Below are 9,087 nucleotides of genomic sequence, written 5' to 3'. Positions count from 1 at the left end.
TTGTCCCTTCGATCGAGATGTTTCACGACTGGTGGCTGAAAACTCCGTGCAGCCAAAGGAAGAAACTATATATATATACCAAAAGACCTGAAATATTAATAGAACACTCCTCGTCATTTTAGCTGCAACATGCAGATATAAATCAGGTACAGGGAAACTGCCAGAATTTTCCATTTGAAAGCCCGCATGGTATTGATTGTTATGTCGGTTCGGTAGATTTATTTAAGTATCTATGACCTGTTCTTACAAATTATTTTTGCTTCATGCCTTAGATCAATCTGTTTGCGTGTCCCGATTTTTTTTTTTTTTGGTGTCTAATCTCATCTGCCTCTTCCTGGTTTCCGCTGCACACACCTGAGGGCCAGTAATCTTGTATAGCTGACTGAGGGTAGAGGGAACCTCGACAATTGCTGTCTTTGGGTGCTGATTAAATCATTGCCTTCGTATGATAGGTGCTTTTACGATATAATAATAACTTAGACCAAGCCTGACTTTATCAGTTATTATATTAAATAACTTTGTCATACGTTACTTTAAAAAAAAAATAATAAAAGGTTGCATGTCAAAGGGAGCAAACTCTTCTTAAACTTGTCTCCTTAGTAAGATGAGCTATGTCCCTTTATTGAAGACTGGACGAGATTTTATCACAAGCCAGCCTGGTACACAAAATACTTTCTTTAATACTTTCTATACAACTTTCATTTCCCCACCAAAAAACGAACACTCAGTCTAGCCGATTACTTTATAATATTTACTTTGTTCCAATCTAGCACTTTCTTTCTCTGTTACTGGGATAATGAAATACATTCCACGCTCATTATAACAGTGTAGGCACTCTACTAGTACTAACTTATGTCTTTATAGAGGGTAGTAACGATGAGTTATGCCCGATGATGACTGTGAAGTCGATGGTTGTGGTGCAGATGAAAAGTACGACGTTGAAGCTGTAACCCATGCAATAAAGGCCGAGGATAAAAAAAGGGAGGACGGAAATAAAAGAGAATGCTGCACTGAAAAGCGATTTAGACTCCTTTGATTTTTCTGTACCCTCGGATGGTTTAATCGTCCATGCTCGTTCTTTTTATGAACAACCAAGCTCTAATCAAAGTGCTTTTTATTTATTTTTTTAGTTTCCCCTAAAGGCACTTTTATGTGGATAATGATATGCAAACTTACTCAGATATTAAATATAGAAAGTCTCTGAGGTCTTGCTATGAACTAAAAAACTTTTCGTACAGCCCACCCCGAACCTTAAAGGCTAACCCGAGTGCTACATTTTTTTACAGATCAGGTTTAGTCCATGTTAAACTAATAACTCTCAAAATACGAGTATATTATGCTTGTTTTTCAAGATACAAATCTTCAAATATCGGCAATCTCACCTGCCTCTAGGAATCAGGGTTAGATATGCAAGAGAACTCCATTGAGTGTAAGCAACATTTTTAACATCGATTGTGACTCAGTTCACCAAATTGCATGTCTGCAAGTGAAATGAAGAAACGCATCGCTCATGTTGTGTTCAAGAAGCGATTTTTTTAATAGATGTAAAAAAATTTCTTCCTCATTTAGCTGCACTCACACTGTCAGTTGTTTTTAACATTGTGCTGGATAAAGATACGACTAATGATATGTATGTGTGTGATTGTGTGACTGTGTCACGATGTTACTTGTAGACCAGAACGGTAAAAAAAACAAAAAAAACGTCGATGTTCACATTTGATCTTTTTTTAAGCTTTTTACCGGTAATCAGTTAGTTTTAACAGCTCGTGCTTTTGTATAGTTGGCAGAAGAAGACCTCGTCATTTTACCGAAAGTAAAGACTTGCCTAGACCAAGTGACTGGATAGCAATCACCTTTGAAATGTTTTGAGCAAATCTTTGAGTATAGTGTGGGGACGAAGTTTGCATGGCACGCTTGAACAAACCAGACTTCTCTGAAAAAATATAATCAACTGCCGTTTGTATCTTTAGGAAATGACAATGATTACAAACTCCATCTGAGTGTCAAAAAAGAACATTCAGCAACAGCACATTGTGTTTCCTGGTCTGTTTTATTTTACCGAGGATTGCAACTTTTCTCTTCAAATTCAGCTCATATAGACGACGCTATTTTTAGACATGCTGCCCTTTCGTCACTTCTGGCTTTCTTGACAAATCTAGGTGTGATTAAGAGAAAATATTAATATAATATTACTCCTGCCTCTTCATCATAAAATACCACCGGAATATGTTTTTGTGACACTTTATATTCTATTTCCAGCGATTTTCGCTGAGCACTCGGGTTAGCCTATAAAATGGGAAGCCCGTGAGGTCTTACCACGAACTTTCATGAGCATCCGTAGTTTTATTGCTTTTGTCGTCGTAACCGACACGAAACTGTAGCTCTAGGCAATAGTCTAGAAATTAAAATTCAGGAAACTTACTTCAGCGGCAGAAAAATCTGCGGAAGTCGTCTGCTGTTCATGCTCGATCCCAGGTTTAGATCGAGATGGACCGCCATGATAATGTCGCGAGAGGAGCCCCTGGAGCAGTGTCTCGAAATAGTTGCTGTTTCAGAAATAAAAATGACAATGTCCCAAAGGAACTGACAGACCGCCCGCGCACTACAAAGACAAAGATGTCAAATGGAAATTACAAGGGGCAGCAGCTTCAGCAAACTTCACTGCCACCAGCACCATCACCACTTCCGACGTCACTACTGAGTGAACTAGTGTTTTGAAACCTTGCAAAATTACACTGTTTTGTCAAATTCTCACCTTGGTGGAGAACCTTATTGTCTGCGGAAGGTCGTAGGCTATGTTTAGCTTGCGAATGTTACCCCCGTGTGCTTTTTTCCCTCCACTCCAGGATGTTATGAGATGTTTCAAACTAAGAAACGTCTCTACTGAGAAAATTGCGACGTAACTCTTGAACAAAGTCGTAATTTGAGAAAATCTTGCATGAGAGAAACAAAAAAGAAATAGGGAGAGAGGTAGTGTGAGCAAAGGAACGAGTCACTTGTCCTGTCGTTACAAACGATCAACGGCATCTCTTACCTCCCTCTTCCTTTGATACTCTTCATGCGAAGGCTGTATACACGCTGACAGTCTGTCCATGGACTGTGTATAGGTGGATTGCTGTCTGCCAAGACCAACGCTTAGCCTCTGCGAAGTGATCCGCTGTTAGTCTCGGCGAGCCTAAACGAAGAATGTGAATAAACCGGAAGCTTTGTCGTCTCATGCCTGGAAAAAATCGTCTGCGAGCAGTCCAGTAATACAAGTTTGTGGTCTGTCTGAAACGGAACACTAACCAGTGATGGCGGGTATTTCTGTTAAATACTCTGTGTTCAGTTCTCCAAGTTTCCCGTCCCTTTCTTTCCTCCCTTTAATTTCTGCTATCATCTTTTCTTCACCCCGGCTCCACAGCCCACATACCTGTGCATCTCTTCCACGTGATTGAAACTTTAGGGAAAAAGAAGTGAATGTCAACTACTCAGACCTACTTCAAAGGAAAATACCCCGCAAAAAGCAGCGAAAACAAATTAAACCCTCCCCCACTAACAAAACAAAACGAAATGAAACAAACACACTGTTACTCCCGTTCAATCGTAAAGGTAGCGCTTGTTTTGACAAGATAGGATCAAGAAGGGTCGACAATGAAAGGTCGATTTACTGACACAAATCCTTCAGTGAAGGCCATGGACGTCACGTGACCACCGGTTTCTTACATCCCGTTATCGTGAGAGAAATCCTTTGGACTCGGCCTTGAGGCGGGTGGCCTTGGCCTGCAGCGATACGGAAGGAGAGAGCGACAGCTACGTGCAGCGTCACCACCTAACCATGGCGACTCTGGGTAGACTGGCTCTTGCACGCCTCCTACATGCCGGCCCTACCCCCAGGGCCTTCAGCACCACCCCGAGGGCCTTGTCTCAAGGCTGGCAGCAGCGTGGAGTGATTGGCTCGGTGAGTTTTTCGCTTTAATATTTCGTCGCAGTGTGTCGCCGTGTTTTGAGTGTCTGTGTACGCTAGTACACCCGGAAACAAAGTGAAAAGATTAAAAAAAAAAAATCCCAAAGCAACAGGTTCTATGAGAGCAGAATCTGTTTTGTACAGACCAAGTCTGATTTAAAAAAAAAAAAAAAAAAAAAAAGACTCCCCCCGTCTTTTCTCGTCCCTTTTCGCGATCATTTTGAATGCTCGCATATCCATTAAACTAAGCAGGAGGGCCATGGTTCAAAACAGAACAAGTCAAAGTTTTGTCACCCAAAGTGTTCACTAAAGTTGATGTTCAGCCCCTCGGCAAAATATCTGTTCTCTTAGTTTTGCCCCAAATGTCCGTTGTTCCCTGAAGCCAGTTGTAAGTAATGGACTGAGTGCCACCCGCTCCGTAGCGAGCATTCGTAAAACATGCGGAAAGGCTGTTCTAATCGGTATTTCACGTAAGCTGGTACTCTACATGCTCCACCAGCGATGGAAGGGGATTAAACTTTCTCAGCCATGTTAGTGTGCTTGAACAGAGATATCAGGTATGATCCTTTTGAACAGAGTGAGTAGAGCTGAGCAGAATAACACAGGGGCGTGGGACGAAAACATTGTTTCCAGACACAAATGACAGAACGTGTAACCCGTTTAATACACAAGTGATTCGGGACCGATGGACATGGCGGAAGGACAGACACACTTAACGTGTTTTGATAACAACAGATACTAAACCCCAGCAGTCCCATAAACGATCCCATGGCGTACACCAGGAAGAACTTGTCGTTGTCAATAATGCGTCCAAACGCACAGAGGCTGCAATCAAGGTTTTTTCTTTTTGTTAGGAGCGTGGAAACGAATTTCCATGACAGAAACCCGCTTTTCACATACTGGTACACATCGAGCGAATACTGTGTGCTGAAATCCATTAGTCTGGCAAATCTTGTGGGCATTCTAATATAGACACATGAAGATATTGCATAGATGTGCATGTGTGTTCCAGATCCAAAACCTGTTGCAATATGGAATACAAATCTCTTGATCGGACTTGTCTTGAGACAAGAATGCATTCTTGTCGTATCCCATTTAAATATATAGACAACACCTACCTACTTACCTGAATGTAGACATACAAATATTCGTAGTAATAATTTCCCTGTCAAAATCATTCTCATGCTCTGTATGTAAAGGAAGGTATGGAGAGTATGTAGGTTCATTCAAACTAGTCAAGTACATCCAGCACCAAGAAGATCCTGTTAGACTGGAGTAGAGAGCCGAATAAGTCAGTGTATGCGATGTCTGCATACAGTGACTATGTCAGCCACTGAAGATTTGATACAAGCCTTGTGTGATATGCCACACGACAGAAATGTTTTGAGATAAACGATGATATGTAAAGATGATTGAAAAGAGCAAAGTCTTTACACCATCTTTACAGCAAGCTCAGGATGTGAAAATCGTTCGCTTGGAAGATAAATCAAGATGGAATGAAAGTCAGAGATAGCCAGGGAGGCTAAAAGATGCTTTGCTGATTGTGTGACATCGAGAACAAACAAACATGATTTATTGCACACATGCAATGCTGCATAAAGGAAACCACAGACACTCACTGAAACCTTTACTGAATACAACTGGCAACACAAAAAAACATGTTTGACAAGACGGAGTTGTTGTGTGTACCGGTATCCATATCATGAGCGTCTAGGTATAAAAGTTGTTCGTGACCACTGTTAAAAAAATAGTGTTTGTTTTGAAAATCTCCTCTTGAATGAATCAAGCACTCTCAAATCGTCAGCACTTGCTCTCTTGTGACCACTTGACAAGGAGCAGACCTACTTTTTTCACACAAAGAAACCGCGTCATTGAATGTTGGTGTGGATGACTACAAAAACAGAAATATGTTCTTGACATTTGTATAGGCATGTACAACTCAATGCAAACATGGTTACTGTAATGTGTAATGTAATGCAGTGAAATGTGTGAAGTTGTGAGTCACTGTTTCGTCGCTGTGACAGTGAGCAGACGTTGCACGGATGTGATCGGTGTGACGGTGTGAGACAAAGATGAGAGAAAGAGATGGTGTCGAGGTGTGCGTGAGCCCACATGCTGTTTACATTTGAAAGACTGAGTGTACACAACATTTAGTGTCAGAGCACCGAAGCGTACATTCAAAAAGCACAACCTGCCGGCAGTACATCCGTGTTGCCGAGCGCTCACCACCAAAGGGACAAGAGCTCGAGTTGACATACCTGAGATCCCTAACCCCTCTAAACCTGTTTTTCCTGTCGGTTTTGACTCTTTCCCCCAATTCCATTCTGTCATGAATAAAAGTGAAAGCTCATATTTTCACAAGGCTATAAAGTTCTTGCTATGATTCCATTTTGTTGAGGACGCAAGAAATGTAAAGTGACTTTTCTTGATCATATCGGGCACACTGACCCTGACACAAAATATGAAGAAGGCAAGTGACCCCAGTACACAAGTACTCCACTTCTCCATTATATACTCACCAGCTACAGGAAGCCAGTTGTGCTGTACTCAATGCTATAAAACTGTGAAGTTCCTGCGTTAGAAACTAAGATGGCGTTTAAAAACTGTCGATGTCCTCCTCGCATTTCCAGATGATATTGTCAGCTTAGGCACGTAGCATCCCCACATTAATTAACCTCAGAACCTTTCCTATCTTCCTGCACATTATTCGAGCCAAACAGCTCCCCTGCTTCCAGCTGCCTAAAGCCTGAGCAATGAGAACAAAGTCAAATGACTCAACACGATGCAGTGTCTTCATTTCCCACACATCCTCTGCAATGTCCTCAGCCAGGTTTCAACATTCATCCGGTGTCTCTCTCCTATTCTTCCTAATCGTCGTATTGCCATTCCTCGCTTAACCTAAAATATGATCTATCTTCGCCATCTGCCGGTTACAGGACTTGTCAAGGCCAAGAGCGAAGCACCGCCATTTGTTCTTGATACTTAAAGCTAATTTATTTTCAGTCAGAAGCCTGATTGCTTGTGTCTTGTATTGCATTCCGACTTTTCAGCAATGGCACATTATTTTGGCTGTGACAACCATTTACTGAGTGAAAAAATATATGGGCAGAGAATGGGTATAGATCAGGTGGGCAGGGCTTTTGCTATTCTAGTGAACTGGTGAATGGAAGGAAGAAGAGACGTTAGGCGAGGGAAGGAAAAATGCAGGGAATCAGGGAAGGAAAGATGTGAGTAGCTAGGGAGGGACAGAAGGAAGTAGAACCACACTCGCACAGGTGACTGTTTCGTTTTTTTGCATTCGTTTTTTTTCAGAATATTCCCTTTGGTATCAAGAATCGTTATCTCCTGACTTTGGGTTTTATTCTTTTCTTCGGAGTGGCTTTAATCTGCCATTCCTCGTCGTTGTTCACCAGCTTAAAAAGCGCTGACGTCACTTTGGAGCTCTCCCAGCTTCCGGCATGGACAGGTAAGGTGTCAAACATGTTCGCTCTTTCGTTTCGACATCAATGGCTGCATTATTGTCATGCCAAGTCATGGGAAGGGTGAAAAGGAAACAGTTGTAGTCACTCAAGGTGCGAGAGATCATTCTAAAGCCAGGGAGGGAACGATTTTTTGATGATTCCAACAGTTTGTTAATGCCAATATATTCTTGGGACAGGTACCAAGGTACTCTAACCAGTGATTTATTAAAGAAGCGAACGAGCAAGAGAGAAAAAAAGGAATGAGAAGAAGGCGAATGAATGAGTGAAAGCAGCCTTGTTATCTAAAGTTCGGCACATCCTATTCTGTTATTATTTTTCAGGCTTGGGGTGATTTCAGTATCTCATGTTCTTCTGGACTTCACACAGTATCAGCGATCAGTCTGCAATCCTAAAACATGATTCTGAAACAACTAGTGAAAGTAGTAAATTTCTAGTAATGTACGGCACCTAAGAGCTTTAGTTATGTTTTACTACAAATTAAACTTAGTTTATCGCTCGAAATTAATGTTTTTAACTGTTTGTAATAAAATAGTACTAAACGAGCTATGTATTCATCTATTCATGTGCGTGAAATTTGCTATATATGTATATGTGCGTGTATTTTTGTGTGGTGTGTGCGTGCGTGAGTGAGAGAGAGAGAGAAACATGCCGAATGTTTAAAACAATTCCTCCATCCTTACATTAAAATAAACCATCCAGCACTTCTCGAGCAAGCGCACACACACACACAAGCGTGCCACACGTGCGTCCTACATATGCTGAAGAAACTCAGCCTCGACCATAAAAACCTCAAAAACTTATCGCCCTTTTCCAGTCCAGTCTCCCTTTACTGTCCAAAGTACTTGAAAAAGTTGTGCTGGTTCAGCTCCTGAATCATTTTCCATCCATACCTACTGCAAGCATTTCCAGCCAATCGTGAGAATTGCTGCAAGTGGTGAATGACTTATTGTCTGCTTGGATCAGATCTTACTGTTACTACTGGATCTGTGGGGTACTTGCCCTGGACATCCTTCCTACCGCCTTCATGTTAGTGTTAGTCTCTCTGGCACTGTTTTGAACTGGTTCCGTTCTTACCGTTATAGACATAACATTTTCGCCTGCTCATTTGAAGCCTTTTAGTCACTGTGTACATTCAGCTACATGGTCAACCATCTACCATTTGGGTCTGCAGAATCACAAGTATGCTGAAGATACACAATTGGCCTCACTTCCTAGCTCCAACAAAAGGAACATCTTGCATAATCAAAAGTACAGTTCCGTCCACTCCTTAATTCTTCTTTAATATACGTTCTTCATTGGTGTTATCTGTTTGCTGACGCTTATATTTATTGTATGGCTGACTGTCATATCGACAAATAAATAAATAAATTAAATCCCATTTTATTCATTTTCCTATGTTATTATCATTGCTGCTACAGAGGCAACCGAAGGAAATGGACAGAGAATTATCTAACACAACAGTAACTCATTTAAAAGTGCGATACAGGGATAACACGGTCTATATTCATCCACGTGAAAAAGAAGCAAAGTTCATTACGTAACACAAAGATCACAACGTGAGATGACTTCACACTTACGTACAACAGATACGTTACGTAAAAACGTAGTTATTCCGTCACATGATCACACCGCGACAGGTAACAGCTTGAGTATAAATTG

The 9,087-nt window shown here is 41.3% G+C and overlaps 1 long non-coding RNA gene across 1 annotated transcript; it reads right to left on the bottom strand.

Moving 5' to 3' along the window:
- Window positions 1–1,720: 1,720 nt before the first annotated feature.
- On the bottom strand, window positions 1,721–3,168 carry LOC112558354. The gene is made up of 3 exons (XR_003098135.1): window positions 3,035–3,168; window positions 2,423–2,546; window positions 1,721–2,155 (listed from the first exon to the last, which is right to left on the bottom strand). It is a non-coding gene; the product is annotated as an uncharacterized LOC112558354 (long non-coding RNA).
- Between the last annotated feature and the right edge of the window lie 5,919 nt (window positions 3,169–9,087).

The sequence above is a fragment of the Pomacea canaliculata genome, linkage group LG2 (genome assembly GCF_003073045.1).
Source record: "Pomacea canaliculata isolate SZHN2017 linkage group LG2, ASM307304v1, whole genome shotgun sequence".
Lineage (NCBI taxonomy): Eukaryota > Metazoa > Mollusca > Gastropoda > Architaenioglossa > Ampullariidae > Pomacea > Pomacea canaliculata.
Note: the sequence above shows the minus strand (reverse complement) of the source record. Positions and strands in the feature narration are given on the sequence as shown.